This window comes from Phyllobates terribilis, unplaced genomic scaffold, assembly GCF_046119375.1.
Source record: "Phyllobates terribilis strain yellow unplaced genomic scaffold, ASM4611937v1 Scaffold_11__3_contigs__length_659146591, whole genome shotgun sequence".
In the NCBI taxonomy this organism is placed as follows: Eukaryota; Metazoa; Chordata; class Amphibia; order Anura; family Dendrobatidae; genus Phyllobates; species Phyllobates terribilis.
The window spans coordinates 225090504-225107199 of record NW_027362771.1 but is presented as its reverse complement, the minus strand read 5'-3'; the positions used below and the strand labels follow the sequence as shown (position 1 = coordinate 225107199).

General features: G+C 40.0%; 1 long non-coding RNA gene across 1 annotated transcript in view; it reads right to left on the bottom strand.

Moving 5' to 3' along the window:
- Window positions 1-4420: 4420 nt before the first annotated feature.
- LOC141165076 (uncharacterized) overlaps window positions 4421-16696 on the bottom strand; it is a 34168-nt gene continuing 21892 nt past the window's right edge. Inside the window, exons 2-3 of the long non-coding RNA XR_012251047.1 lie at window positions 6207-6355; window positions 4421-5487 (exon numbers count right to left, since the gene is read on the bottom strand). This is a non-coding gene — a long non-coding RNA (uncharacterized lncRNA). The remainder of the gene's footprint in view (window positions 5488-6206; window positions 6356-16696) is intronic.

Genomic DNA, 16696 nt, shown 5'->3' with positions numbered 1-16696 from the left:
CGGTTTTCGCTGATGACACCAAACTATGTAGGATATTAAAATCTGATCTTGACATTACAATATTGCAGAACGATCTGGGTAAGATGACTGTATGGGCAAACACTTGGCAGATGAGGTTTAATGTAGATAAATGTATAGTAATGCACCTAGGACGGAGTAATCCTGTTGCTGCATACAGATTAAATAGGAGTATACTTGGGACTACAGAACAGGAGAAAGACTTGGGTATTCTGGTTACAAGTAAGCTGAGCAGCAGTACTCAATGTCAAGCAGCAGCCGCAAAAACAAACAAGATTTTAGGATGTATAAGAATAGAAATAAAATCTGGCAATCCCAATGTACTGTTACCTCTTTATAAATCACTGGTGAGGCCACATTGGGAATATGGGATCCAGTTTTGGGCTCCACATTTTAAAAAGGATATTCAAAAGTTAGTCAGTTCAAAGGCGGGCAACCAGATTATTACTAGGGATGGAAGGCCTCTCATATGATGAGAGGTTGAAAAAGTTGAGTCTGTTTAGCTTAGAAAAACGACGCCTCAGAGATCTCATTTACATGTATAAATATATTAGTATACACAAATCGGCCTTATACATACTCAAAAAGAGAGGAACATTACTGACAAACTGGACAGTGCCAGAATCAGCATAAGTATACCAACTCCAGGAACATGGTCAAAAAGGAGGAACGAGGGAGCTTAAATGGTAGAAAACAATGAACAATTTTATTACATCAAATAATTTAACACCATATAATAAATAGTGTAATCATTGCATAGACAAAAAGGGGTGCATGATGTCAGGAAACACAGCACCCTATAGCCCACAGACCCGTACCCACTGCATGTAATCAGTGAGTTTAGGGAAAGCAGGGCAAGGCAAGCTAAGTGGATAAGAGGTGGCTGTGGGCAATATCAGTATACATTTCTGAGCATCAATCTGCTACAACACTATTTTGTCTATGCAATGGTTACACTATTATGTGGTGTTAAATTATTTGATGTAATAAAATTGTTCACTGTTTTCTAACATTTAAGCTCCTTCGTTCCTCCTTTATGACCATGTATAAATATATGTGTGGTCAGTAGAAAGGACTAGCACATGACTCATTCCTTCCAAAGACTATACTAAGGACCAGGGGGCACTCATTACAGGTGGAAGAATGCCAGACACTATAACAGCTTTCAAAAAAGGGCTGGACGATTTCCTTGATACACATAACATTGTGGATTACAGTTAAATTAGACAAAATATTACACCTATAAGGCTATGTGCCCACGATGCAGAAATGCTCCGGATTTTTCCTGAGCGTTTCTGCATCTCCCTGGCAGAAAAAAACGCATGCGGATTGTACATGCGTTTTTCCTGCCAGGGACATGTGGAAGTGAAGCGATCTTCACATACATTTCCGCATGCGGGTTGTCAAGCGCTTTCCAAGCGATTTTAGCATCACTTGGAAAGTGCTTGACAACTTGGTCACACTATATAAATCCATGCAACTGGCATGGATTTATATAGTGTGACCCGAGAGAATGTATAAAAATAAAAAATGAATCTATACTTACCTTCCGATGCCCCCCGCAGTTTTGCTTCACTCGGAGCTGACTGCCGGCAGCTCGCGGTACACTGCACTGAAGGACCTGCCGACGTCAGCGTCGCGTGACCCGTCACATGACTATGACGTCAGCGCAGGTCCTTCAGTCCATCGTGATCTGCCGGCATGGGAGGAGGAGCGCAGCGGGGGCCGTCAGAAGGTAAGTATCATATTTATTTTTTATTTTATTCTTTTTTTCACAGTTTCTATGGTACCCGGGTCCGGAGGAGAGTCTCCTCTCCTCTAGACCTGGGAACCATCCGCACATTGGAACGCATGGAATGTGCATCTACATATACAGTGATGCATAATCCATGCATTCTAGTGCAAGTCAATGGCAGCGAAAACGCAGCACTTCCGCAAAATAATTGGTAGTGCTTCGTTTTTTTCCGCAATGATAATCCGCAGCGGAAATGTCCCCAGCATGTGCACAGCACATGCGGATTATCATTGGGGAACATGGCAGGCCTTCTACCATGCGTTTTTTAAGCGTTTCTGCAGCATTTTTGCCGCTGCGGAAACGCTTAAAAAACGCATCGTGGGCACACAGCCTAATAGTACATTTAATACGATAATAGTAATTACATAACTAGTATCATAATTAGGTTTGATCCAAGGTTCTAGGACTGATCGCCTTTTCTCGGGGTCAAGAAGGAAATTTTCCCTGTGATGCAAATTGGCTGAATGTGTCCTGGGGTTTTTGCCTTCTTCTGGATCAACAGCTTTAGGCCTAGTAATCTTAGTAATACCATTATTAGAATCACAAGAGTAATACAAAATATAAAACTAATTAAAACATTATAAATGGGTTAATTTTTAATTGTAATAGTGCAGCAATATTAAAAATGGTAATAATACATTTGTGAGGCTTAGTCCCAGTAAGTTAGTATGTTAGTGTAGGGAGTACAATTGGGAGAGAAAGGTTGAACTGGATGGACATAGGTCTTTATTCAACCTACGTTACTATGTTATATATTGATAGAAACCGCATCTATATGTGTCAACCACACCTCTGTCAAGTCACGTCCCCATCGACCTCGAGGCGTCCTAGTGGCTGTGAACAAGGTGATCCTTGAGTGATTTTCCTCGCCTAAACGTGACTGATGGTGTAGATGGAATACAGTTGCTAATATCCGGATTGGCTTTCAAGATCCCCTAATGGCGTCTTAGAATATTTATCACCTGGTCCACATGGTCATCATACATGCCTATGATCAGGGTAAGTGATTCAGTATTTTGTTTGGGTTTAGGTATTAGTAGAGTTATCCTATCCTCTTTGTGTGCTTGATGAAAAACTGTGTCTATGACCATCTGCGGGTTTCCTTTTCTCTAAATCTCCTTTTGAGATCTCTACTCTCAGAACAGAAGTCCCACAAACTAGAACAGTTTCTGCATAATTTACAGAACTGACCCTTCGGGATGCCTCGTTTCAAATTAGTCGGGTGGTGGCTCTCCCAATGCAACAAGCTGTTTTTTGCTGTTGGTTTCCTGTATATTGATGTACCAAGGGAGCTATCCTCGCCCTTTGTCACAAAGACATCCAAGAAGGGAAGTTTATCCTTCTTGATCTCGAATGTGAAGGAGAGGTTAATGTCATTAGAATTAAGATGTGACACGAAGGATTCGAATGATGTCTTTGTAGCTGCCCAAATCACAAAGACATTGTCGATGACACTTTTTTTGTTCTGAAATCCTCCTGACTCTGACCCCAGCTAGCCTGACTTCTGATTTCACTGAACACCTATCTGACCTCGGCTGTAACCCTGACTAAATTGGACCCTGTAGTAAGTGCAGATCCCTTTATGGTGGTTAAAGTGTGAAGGCTGGGGTTCCTCGGGGCTCTGTTAACTGGAATGGCTTGAGCCAAGTCTGTGCGAGGTAGCCTTTTTGGCAGACAGTTTCTGACAGACTTTAGATACAGTATATGAACAAAAGAATTTAGAAACACCCCTTAGTATTTCTAAACACTAAGTCATGCAGTCTGCCGCTACAAACATTTGTGAAAGAATGGGTCATAATAAAGAGTTCACTGAATTCAAGCATGGTCCTGTAATAGGATGACACCATTTTAACAAGTCATTTCATGAAATTTCTTCCCTAACATATATTTCACAATAAACTTTGAGTCATATTATTGAAAAGTTAATAAAAGAGAGTTGAATCAATTGGTGTGTTATACCCCTACATGAAATGTGCAGTGCAGATTATCTGCAACTATCACCGGGTATCCCAAACCACCATGGAAAAGGGTTCAGTACCAGAGAAACTCAATTTATATAAAAATAAAGTACTCAAGAACCAATATATAAAATGTAGAATATTTTATTAAATACAAAGAATCAACTAAAACACATAACATTAAAAGTTACAGTGGGAAACCACAAGATGGCAGCAAAAGCCCATAATAGTGACTACCTCTTGAAGCTCATCAAGAGAATGCCAAGAGTGTGCAAAGCAGTCATCAAAGCAAAAGGTGGCTACTTTGAAGAACCTAGAATATAAGACATATTTTCAGTTGTTTCACACTTTTTTGTTAAGTATATAATTCCACATGTGTTAATTCATTGTTTTGATGCCTTCAGTGTGAATGTACAATTTTCATAGTCATGAAAATACAGAAAAATCTTTAAATGGGAAGGTGTGTCCAAACTTTTGGTCTTTACTGTATGTACATAAAAAATAAATAACATGCCGAACATATCCACAAGATGCATACAGTGTGAATAGTGCATAAAAAGTGCACAGTACAGATCCATGAACTATATACAAGTGAAACCATATCGACATGCACATATACATATGTACATAACAAAAGTAACATGCCGAACACATATACCAAATGCATAAAGTGTAAATAGTGCATAAAAAGTGCACGGTGCAAATCCCTAAACTATTTAAGTGATGCCCTATCTACATCAGGAATATATCTATAACATATATGGTGCAAGTAAAGTGCACCATGCAGTACAAGCATATACTAAGACATAAAAGTGCACAGTGCAAATCCCTAAACTGTTTGAGTGATGCCCTGTCTACATCAGGAATGTATCTATAATATAAATGGTGCATATAAAATGCACCATGCAGTACGAGCATATACTAAATCATAAAAAGTGCACAGTGCAAATCCCTGAAGTATTTGAGTGATACCATATCTACATCAAGAATGTATATGTAATATAAATGGTGCGTATAGAGTGCACCATAGAATACAAGCATATACTAAGACAAGTGCAATAAAAAAAGGGGAAATGTCTATATAGACTAGGATATATGGTGCAAAGATCAGAAAAAATGGTCAAGTGTGTATGAATCTGACTCTAATACCGTTGGAACACATATAAACAGATATAAGCCGTAGACATGCACCATCCCACTACAATACCATTGAAATGCATATTCACAGGTATAAAAAGAAGACATGCATCATGATAGTAGATGACCAAGATACATATTATTATATGTATTACCCTTATATATTGATATACTACATACCTTCACGGGTATTTGCTATATGTTTTTAAGTATGTTTTAACTGGAGTGTGTTCCTAATAAAATTTCTCTATAATTTTTCAATCCTTGCGGTTTGATTTTTATTGCTTATCAAGAATACTTGGTGCCTAGCATATGTACCCCTTGTTCTCTTCAAAGTTTCCAGTCTCTCTTTGGGAGGTTACTGGCAGAGTATTCTTTTATTAAATATGTGGATCTAGAATTTTTTGTCTGTTATCTAGATGACCAAGATACAACACATGAAGACTTCTCATCCCCAAACAAAATTTATGTCTTTTATGAGTTCCAAAGATAACAATTGTGTAAGAGCTTGGGATATCGAATCCGGATGTATGTTTCATCTCGTATCTCTGATTCCTTATAGTGTCCCTGTAAAGTTACCTGCTCAAACAAAACAAATAAAATTAATAAATAATTCAAAACTGAGACAGACATATAAAAGGTGTGATAAAAATGAAGCAGATGAAATCAGAGGAATAGAGTGAAGCCAATTAATTCATTCAAGCCATGTGGTTGCATGGATTTCGGGGTCCAGATCCATTTGGTTTCTAGTTATGCAAGGGGACGACTGACTCTACCTCCATGTACCCCCAACACAACACAGTCAATTCCCCTCACTTTGAGCCCTTTAGGATCGCATTGATGATGTACCTTAAATTGTCTAGGAAGAGTTCGAAGTTGATCAACATTTGTCTCTTCCTTGGCGGCAATTATATCCCGTACATGTTCTCTTACTCTTGTTTTCAAGGCTCTAGTTGTCAATCCGACAAACATTTTGGAGCAAGGACAGATCACACAATATACATCTGCTTTTGTAGAGCACGTGATTGTCTGTGTGATTTTAAATTCTTTACTACCATCAGAAGAATAGAATGTGGTGGCACGCTCGATGTTTGGGCATGCAACACATTTCCCACATACTTTTATTGTAATGACTGCATGAGAGAATCACCTAGGTTTTTGCTACACCTTGCTGTAATGCTGGGTTTATGTGATAAATACAATTTCATAGTTTGATCTGCCAGGAGAATGGGCCAATATTTCGCAATACAATCCCTCATCAGATCCCATTGGGAATGATATTTGGTAATTAATCTTACCTTTCTATCTGTAACCCCCAAACGTGTAGTATGGATAAGTTCTTGTCGATTATGTTTCCGTGCTCTACTGTATGCTTGTTTGATTGATCTGTTACTGTATCCTCGTTCACGAAATCTATTCTTGAGCTCCATTGTTTTTTCTTTGAAATCTGTACCAGAAGAGCAAATATGACGAATATGTAAAAATTGTCCGGTGGGTATGGATTTTATAACTTCTTTAGGGTGGGCAGACTTATCATGTAAGACCGAGTTCACAGAGGTTTCTTTTCTATATAGATCCGTTTGTAAGAAACCATCCTGGTCACGTTTAACGGTGACATCAAGGAAGTAAATTTTTTCACGGCTAAACTTGTAAGTTAGCCGTATATTGAGATGGTTAGCATTAAGTTGTTGGAAAAAAAGAGGTAAGGTCTTGTAGACTTCCCAGCCAGAACATAAACACATCGTCAATGTACCGTGCCCAAAAAGGACACGGTCCATTGATGCGTGCCGGTCTGACAGGAATAGGTCCCTCTCCCACAGCCCCAGGAACAGGTTGGCATAGGAGGGCACAAAGACCGCCCCCAAGGCTATCCCCTGGAGCTGCAGGTAGAGGGACCCACCCAAAAAGAAAAAAATTATGTTGTAAAGCAAATTCAAGTAGTTCAACAATGAACTTAATTTCCATAGAAGTCATCGGTGTCATAGACAGGTAATAAGATATTGCTTTCAATCCATCTTGGTGTCGGATGCTGGTGTATAATGCTTCCACATCACATGTTACCAAGATGGCATCATCATCTACACGCAATGAGTCAATTTTTTGTAAAAAAATCCCCGGTGTCATGAATGTAAGATGGTAGAGCTTCTACTAAAGGTTTTAGTTGAACATCAATGTATTTAGACACATTTTCCACGAAGTTACCCACACCGGATACAATTGGTCTGCCTGGTGGTACCCTACAGTCTTTATGTACCTTAGGTAACAAATATAATGTTGATAATTTAGGTTCTGTCATTATGAGTGCGTCGTGGAATTGTTTAGAAATGACGTTATCCTCATATGCCAGAGCAATAATGTTCTTCAATGCTTCACTAAATGCCAGTAGTGGATTAAAGGTAAGTTTGCGGTAACATTGTTTGTCTCTTAGTAGGTGATAGGCTTCCACCTCACACATATGACAAGGCCAAATCACAATATTTCCATCCTTGTCTGCAGGTATATAAATGACATCCTGAAGCTATGCATAAAGAGCTCACTAAATTCAAGCATGGTCCTGTAATAGGATGACACCATTTTAACAAGACATTTCATGAAATTTCTTCCCTAACATATATTTCACAATAAACTTTGGGTCATATTATTGAAAAGTGTACGGTTTAGGAACTACAGGAACTTAGCCTCAAAGTGACAGACCATGCAAAGCAGGGATGTCAAACTGAAACACACAAAAGGCCAAAATTATAAATTTGTGTCAAGTCATGGGCCAACAAGTATACAGTATAATGGGTCCAACATAGTCCTCCATACATATTAATGGCCCCACATAGTCCTCCATACAGAATAATGGGCCCCACATAGAGGTGGTTGTCTGGTGTCGCCAGACAAATAATACAACCCTGCGGGCCAAATCCGACCCAAGGGCCAGAGTTTGACATGTATGATGTAAAGCTATAGAGAGTTGTCACCGAGTGCTGAAGTGCCTTGTGCATAATTTGCCAATACTCTGATGACTTCGTAACTACACAGATCCAGACCCCTTCTGGCATTAAAGATGTTTTCCAGCCCCAACATCCAAATTTTATTTTTTAAACTAACCTATGCTGTATTGTAATATAAAATACCATTATACATTTTGTTTTTTGCTTCTATATTCCGTTCCTCCTGAATTTCACTTCATTCCCTACACTCAGTTTCTTTACATTTGGCTCTACCAGACCAGGCAGCTTACTGCCAGATGCATACTTTTTTCTAAGCTCACAGCCAGAAGCAGCCTCTCCCCTTGCCTAAATGTCCAAGCCCGCCCACTGCCCACCCACTACACACTCATTGGCTGCTAGTATCCGCCCTGAGATTAACCTCCTTGATCCCAGCATTGGAAGTGACAGAGCAGGGACCTTGCTCCTCTCATCTATATCCAGCACCGGTAATACAATCCACATCATATCCACAGTAGTGACAGAGCCCCACATGTCCCCCACATTACCCCTAACATAGGAATACTGTGAAGTGAAAAGTCTATAGTCATGTGTGTATATATATATATATATCTCTACATACAATGGGGAAAATAAGTATTTGATACACTGCGAATTTTGCAAGTTTTTCCAACCAACAAAGAATAGAGTGGTCTGTAATTTTTATCGTAGGTACACTTCAACTGTGAGAGATAGAATCTAAAAATAAAAACTAGAAAATCACATTGTATGATTTTTACATAATTAATTTGCATTTTATTGCATGTCCTCTGCAGATCAGGACACAGAGTGGAGGGACCGCTATAAATTATGCACTCAGCACTTTAGCATCTATTTTTCCTGCAACATGATAGTCCCCTGAGGATTTCGCTTGGATGAAACGCGTAGGGACGCTATAAGGGAAAGTGCAGGGCCTCCATAATAGGGCTAGTTGTGGACTGCCCTTGTCAGGGCGGGAGCTCTGTGGGGATAGTTGTAAGCTTGAGCCTTAAGGGACAAATAGGGCCAGCCTGTACGACTATTTGATCCAGAAGGAAATCCCCTTCTCCTCCCCCCCGATGACTACTCCAGTCCCTGAGAAAAACAAAGAATGGGTGAGAGAATTCCATTTTATTGACACAATTATGTCTTGATTATATAGGATCTGCACTCGGACCTGTAATGCACATTAATTGTGTTTTTTCTCGTGAAAAAATCTGTCTCCTTTTTCAACTATTCGTTCTAGGAGATGGAGATAAGTGGCTCATCTATGATTTGAGGGGATTATTACAAATCTTTTTTCTCTCCCCATTATCATTTGACGTATATCTGGATCTGCAGGGAGGATCGGTGTCCTGGGGGAGAGTGATTTAACTGCTTCTATCCCTTGTATGCCTTCCGCTCCTTGCAGATTCTATCCAAAAGCTTGACCTTCATAACTGAAAATAGGAGCTTCTGTGTGTAATTTTACACTAATTTGGTAGAGAGACGGTCCTTTGACTTTGTTTATGGAAATGATCATTTCAGCAATGAGACATCTCTTTTTATGGGTGGCATACATGTTCTTAAATATAAATTATTAAAAGTTATGTTTTAGATTCTCACTTTAATGCTGTCTAATACATTTTATTGCATGAAATAAATATTTGATACAATAGAAAAATAGAACTTAATATTTGGTACAGAAACCTTTGTTTGCAATTACAGAGGTCAGTCATTTCTTGTAGTTCTTGACCAAGTTTCAACACACTGCAGCAGGGATTTAAGGCCCACTCCTCCATACAGACTTTCTCCAGATCTTTCAGGTTTCGGGACTGTCACTGGGCAACATTGAGTTTCAGCTCCATCCAAAGATTTTCTATTGGGATCATGTCTAGAGACTGGCTGGGCCACTCCAGGACCTTGAAATGCTTCTTATGGAGCCACTCCTTAGTTGCTCTGGCTGTGTTTTTTGGGTCATTGTCATGCTGGAAGGCCCAACCATGACCCATCTTCAATACTCTGAGAGAAGGAGGTTGTTGGCCAAAATCTCACGATACATGACCCCATACATCCTCCCCTCAGTAAGGTGCAGTCGTCTTGTCCACCTTTGAAGAAAAGCACCCCCAAAGTATGATGTTTCCCCCATTATGCTTCAAGATTGGGACAGTGTTCTTGGGGTGGAACGGATATGACCACATGACCTTGTCCCATGCCTTTTCTGGATCATCCAGATGGTCATTGGCAAACTTCAAACAGGCCTGGACATGTACTGGCGTGGCCTGAATACACCGATACCCCATATGAAGGGGGAAAACTACTGTTTGGGTGCAAGGCAGGGCATCTGAAAGAAACACCCCATAAGTAACCCCATTTTGGAAACTAGACTTCCCAGAATTTTACAATGTTGAACTGTGAAAATGAAAAAATTTGATTTCTCTCACAAAAATTTTATTTTAACCCCAAATGTTTCCATTTTCACAAGGATATCAGGAGAAAATGGACCCCAAAAATTGTTGTGCAATTTCTCTGATAGAATGGTCTGCGGGCGTCATGTCACGATTGGAGAGCCCCTGATGTGCCTAAACAGCGGAAACCCCCCACAAGTGACCGTATATTGGAATTGATCTAGTTTTTTCCTGGAATGTGAATTTTATAATGTGGTAGCATACTTACGTTGTGTAGAGAGCATCAGGTTGGCATACATAAGTTGTGTAGAGTACACCAATCTGGCATATGTGAATTGTGTAGAGTTTATTAGGTTGGCATACGTGAGTAGTGTAGAGTGCATCAGGTTGCCATTTGTGAGGTTAGGAAGAGAGCATCAGGTTGGTGGCATCCTTTCCCTCACTATCAGTGTTGGAAGCAAGGAAGGCATATGCCTCCTCGGCTGAATACCGTGATTGGGACGAGCGGGACATTTTTTCGCATGTGGGGTCTGTGTGTGTACCAAATTTTATTCAGGTGTGTGCATGTGAGTGTTTGGTATAAACTTTTTTATTTAGAAGACAAGAATCTAGAGAGCAAAAGATAAAAATATTTAGTAAAATAAAATTCAAACTTACTGAACGCATGTCAGTAAAAGAAAAATTGTAACTGGAAGTTCCTATTTCTAAGGGACTCTTTGACCTGTCTTAAAATATAAAGAAGTGCAAAAAACAAGGTGTGCTGCCCTCTACGATGTTCATGACAGAGTTTCAACAGTTGAATATATTTGGGTTTTTAAAAAACATATTGGTCCCGATTCATCAAGACCGGTGTTGTTCACGACAATCTTGAGAGTGTGTGCTGGAGTCACATGCTCCTGATTCATGAAAAGGAGTGCAGGACTAGTGGTATTCACTTCCGTGTGCACCTTGCCACAAATCCTACTCAAGTCCCTGCTGGATTAAGAGTTGTGGTGTAGCAAACTCTGTCACTCAGCTGCCTCTATTCCAGTGGAGTTGGGAAAAACTGACGTGAAGATGCCAGAAGTTGCAATGTTTAAGCCAAGCTCTGACTTACGCCTAAATTTTGCAACTTTTCAAAGCTTTTATCCCAGAATTCTGCCGTGAAAGCTTTGATGAATCAGGCCAATTCCATCCACTTGTGAAATAATTAAATATCAGAAACTGTGTGCCACGGTAAAATGATTACTATTATGAGAACCCATTATCGGTCTTCCACTGACAGCATTACTTCTAAAATACTTTACTATGGGGGGAGTAAAAGGTTCTGTACCTGTTGTTCTTGCACTTCTTGGGGTAATTACTTGTAATATTCAGAGTCTTGCTCAGTAAAAGTAAACAGGTCGTTGTTTAGCAGGCTGACCACCACTTTTTGCTGGTTCCATAATTATGTTTTAATCTTTAATTCCTTCTCCCAACACTGCAGGTTATTTCTGTATTTCCATTGTAATGCTATCAATAATGGAAAACAGCTGCCTTCTTGTCCACACAGCTCAACAAATAACTCATTTGTCTCTATCATGGAGACATAATAGGATCACAGCCATCTGTGCACAAGTGGACAGTGTTTGCTCGGAGGTACATTAGGGCATTGCTGGAGGTGACTTATTCCAGGCACCAGGCTTACGATAGTGGCCGGTCTCCAGGCAACCGCAGGATCTTATCATTCTCATTTTGTATTAGACTTATCTATTTGATTATTTGACATTTTCTATAGATTATGGATCCTTTTGTAACTCCCACTTTTCTGCAACCCAGATCAAAAATCTGCCCTTTGTGTATCTTACTTGTTTTGTGCAATTATTCATTTTTTATTTTTGCACTTGGATGATGCCCGTTCACATTAGATGTAAGTTTTCTAAACCTGCCTACTTAAGATGGAGCTACCTGTCTATCTAATACATATAGGGGTGTTCAGATTCTCCGTAAGCAACAGATATCAGAGAAAGTAAGGACAAAGCATTCGATTTCAACATGCCCGCCATCCCTTGGGAAATAGTCTGCTTCCAGGGATGTCAGGCATGCTTTATATGTGTACGAAGAGGGGGGATACGAGATTAGCTATTATTAGCAAATACAAGACTTCCAAAGGGTATAAGGTCATCTCCAAAGACCTTGGTATCCCAGTTTCAACAGTGCGCAATGTTATTAAGAAGTTTGCCAAGCATGGAACCGTCAAGAACCTCCCAGGACGTGGGGGAAAGAGGAAAATTGACAAGTGATGTCTTCGAAGTTTGCTATGAATGGTGGAAAAAACACCACGTCAAACATTCAAAGACCTGAAGGCCAACCTGGAACAGTCTGGGGTCATGGTTTCAACAAGTACCGCACACTAAACTAAGCAGAGCTTTATGGGTGAAGGCAAAGGAAGAAACCATAACTGAAGAAAAGACATAAAAAGGAACGACTGATCTTTGCCGAAGAGTACCTTAACAAACCACAAGCCTTCTGGGAAAACGTTCCGTGGACAGATGAAAAAAAATAGAGCTTTTTGGCAATGCAAAGCAACAGTTTCTTTACAGGCAGCGCAATGAAGGTTATAAGGAAAAGAACACCTTATCAACAGTTAAGCATGGTGGAGGATCCATAATGCTGTGGGGTTGCTTTGCTGCGTCTGGTACTGGAGGCCTTGACCGTATCACAGGAGTCATGAAATCAGAAAATTACCAAGAGATTTTAGAGCGAAATGTCCTAACCAGTGTAAGAAAACTTGATTTGAGTCGAAGATCATGTGTCCTCCAGCAAGAGAATGACCCAAAGCACACATCCACAAGTACACAGGAATGGTTGAAAAAAAAAAAGGGCTGTTTTAAAATGACCAGGAATGAGTCCTGACCTTAAGCCCTTTGAAAATTTTTGGTGTGAGCTGAAATTTGCCATTTGGAAAAATAACCCTGCAAACATTCAATAGCTTGAACAAACTGCAAAGGAAGAGTGGGAGAAAATTTCAGTTGAGAAGTGCAAGAAGCTTATAGATGGCTACAAGAAATGTGTGGAGTCTGTCAGCAATGTCAAAGGGTGTGCAACCAAGTATTAATTAGGGGTGCCTTTATTGCTACACATGCTGTTTATTTTGTTTCTTCTTTGAATTTTCAACATGAAAGTCGAAAAACAATGTTTTATTGTTGAATTACTTTGGACCACTAATTAAAAAATCCTGAGGATATAACTTTGGTACATTTCCATTTATTTCTGAAGATATTGTACAGTCTATGAAAAAATGAAGGGGTACCAATAATGGTGAGCAGTGGTGTACAATTGTACACTCCCATCTAGTTATGTTACATTATCTTATCTTGTATTAGCAGAATGCATGCAGCCATACTTCAGTGCTAAGTAGATTGTAGTTTAAAAACAACATGTCTGCATTGCAGGTAATGACTTATGACATTTTTTCTAAAGCGAAGGATGTCATCTTGAGTACATCAACAATAGTCTAACCCAGTATATATATACAGTGGTGGCCAAAAGTATTGGCACCCTTGCCATTCTGTCAGATAATACTCAGTTTCTTCCTGAAAATGATTGCAATCACAAATTCTTTGGTATTATTATCTTCATTTAATTTGCTTGCAAGGAAAAAACACAAAAGAGAATGAAGCAAAAATCAAATCATTGAGCATTTCACACAAAACTCCAAAAATGGGCCAGACAAAAGTATTGGCACCCTCAGCCTAATACTTGGTTGCACAACCTTTAGCCAAAATAACTGCAAACAACCGCTTCCGGTAACCATCAATGAGTTTCTTACAATGCTCTGCTGAAATTGCAGACCATTCTTCTTTGGCAAACTGCTCCAGGTCCCTGATATTTGAAGGGTGCCTTCTCCAAACTGCCATTTTGAGATCTCTCCACAGGTGTTCTATGGGATTCAGGTCTGGACTCATTGCTGCCCACCTTAGAAGTCTCCAGTGCTTTCTCTCAAACCATTTTATAGTGCTTTTGGAAGTGTGTTTTGGGCCATTGTCCTACTGGAAGACCGATGACCTCTGAGGGAGACCCAGCTTTCTCACACTGGCACCCTACATTATGCTGCAAAATTTGTTGGTAGTCTTCAGACTTCATAATGCCATGCACACGGTCAAGCAGTCCAGTGCCAGAGGCAGCAAAGCAACCCCAAAACATCAGGGAACCTCCGCCATGTTTGACTGTAGGGACCGTGTTCTTTTCTTTGAATGCCTCTTTTTTTTTCCAGTACACTCTATGTTGATGCTTTTTCCCAAAAAGCTCTACTTTTGTCTCATCTGACCAGAGAACATTCTTCCAAAACGTTTTAGGCTTTCTCAGGTAAGTTTTGGCAAACTCCAGCCTGGCTTTTTTATGTCTCGGGGTAAGAAGTGGGGTCTTCCTGGGTATCCTACCATACAGTCCCTTTTCATTCAGACTCCGACAGATAGTACGGGTTGACACTGTTGTACCCTCGGACTGCAGGGCAGCTTGAACTTGTTTGGATGTTAGTCAAGGTTCTTTATCCACCATCCGCACAATCTTGCGTTGAAATCTCTCGTCAATTTTTCTTTTCCGTCCACATCTAGGGAGGTTAGCCACAGTGCCATGGGCTTTAAACTTCTTGATGACACTGCGCACGGAAGACACAGGAACATTCACGTCTTTGGAGATGGACTTGTAGCCTTGAGATTGCTCATGCTTCCTCACAATTTGGTTTCTCAAGTCCTCAGACAGTTCTTTGGTCTTCTTTCTTTTCTCCATGCTCAATGTGGTACACACAAGGACACAGGACAGAGGTTGAGTCAACTTTAATCCATGTTAACTGGCTGCAAGTGTGATTTAGTTATTGCCAACACCTGTTAGGTGCCACAGGTAAGTTACAGGTGCTGTTAATTACACGAATTAGAGAAGCATCACATGATTTTTCAAACAGTGACAATACTTTTGTCCACCCCCTCTTTTAGGTTTGGTGTGGAATTATATCCAAATTGGCTTTAGGACAATTCTTTTTGTGTTTTTTCATTGAAGACAAATTAAATGAAGATAATAATACCAAAGAATTTGTGATTGCAATCATTTTCAGGAAGAAACTGAGTATTATCTGACAGAATTGCAGGGGTGCCAATACTTTTGGCCACCACTGTATACCCCCCAGGGGTAAATGTTTGTCAGCCCATACACTTAGTGCATGGGCATTACAAGTATAGGAGACCCGCTCCTTTCTAATGGGAACATTTTTTATGAGGCCCTCCTCCACGTCTCTTCGAAGGGGCATTTGAGTGCCTCCCAATTTTTGGCAACCCTTGCATTCACTGCATAGGCAAACACAATGGGAGACCCACTTCCTAATAATGGGAACATTGTTTTCAGGAGGCCCTCCTCTAAGTCTCTTCAAAGGGGTATTGGGGTGCGTCCAAATTTTGGGCAGCCCTGCCATTCACTGCATATGCAATAACAGTATAGGAGACCCACTCTTTAGTAATGGGAACAATAAAACATAGCCGGCTAATAGCTCTCTAAGAATAGTGAGGGCCGACTGCTGACCCTTTAAGAATAGTAAAGGCCGCCTGATGGCCCTATAAAAATAGGCTTTGTGACTTTCAGAGTCCCTCCTTCATAAATGAAACACGATGTGTCTAATGATATCTCACACACCACATGGCCAGATAAGGTTGTAAAATGCTAAAATGACATTTCCTGGTGAATGCATTTGTCACGGTTGAAAGCAATGCAAAAGTGCAAAAACGCATCAAAAACGCTAAGTGTGAACATAGCCCAAGGTGTGGAGGAGTATTTTTGTTAAGAAAATTAAATGGACCCCACCCCATTTTTTCAAAAATAAATACCTAAATTTGTAAGGATGTAAAACAACGCCTAAACGTTGTAGACTAAACTATATATGAAAAGACAATTTAAGGTCCTAAGTCATCACTGCTATAGCCCTACTTATGTATTTGAAATCCCCCTTTCTCAAAATCTTTATAATAAATTAAATTTACCCAAGATTATTGTGAAAATCATATACCCTTGAACATTACATTTAACCTTTTTTATCAGGTGGCAAAGAATAAAACAAGCAGATAGGAAAAAACAAACTGAATTTATAAAAAAAACAATCAAAATGGAATATTTCTGTCATGCGCCAAAACATGCAAAATAAAACAAATAAACATTACAAATTATAATAAGGTGTGGAACTGTAATCAGGGCCAGGATTGGGTGTTGAAAAATGTGGGGGATCAGCAACATGAGTGGAGACGTAGAGGGTAAGTGAGGGAAGTGGACTAAAGGGTTGAAATACACCATGGTCCGGAGGGTTTGGTAGGTATGGCTGGTCCTGGCCATAGATACCACCCTACTGCTGTGGTTCATTATCCCAGCCCAGGAAGCTCATCTTTTGGGACAAGGGATGTTATAAAGTGATCAAAAAAACAAGCCTCCACGGAAACAAACAACATG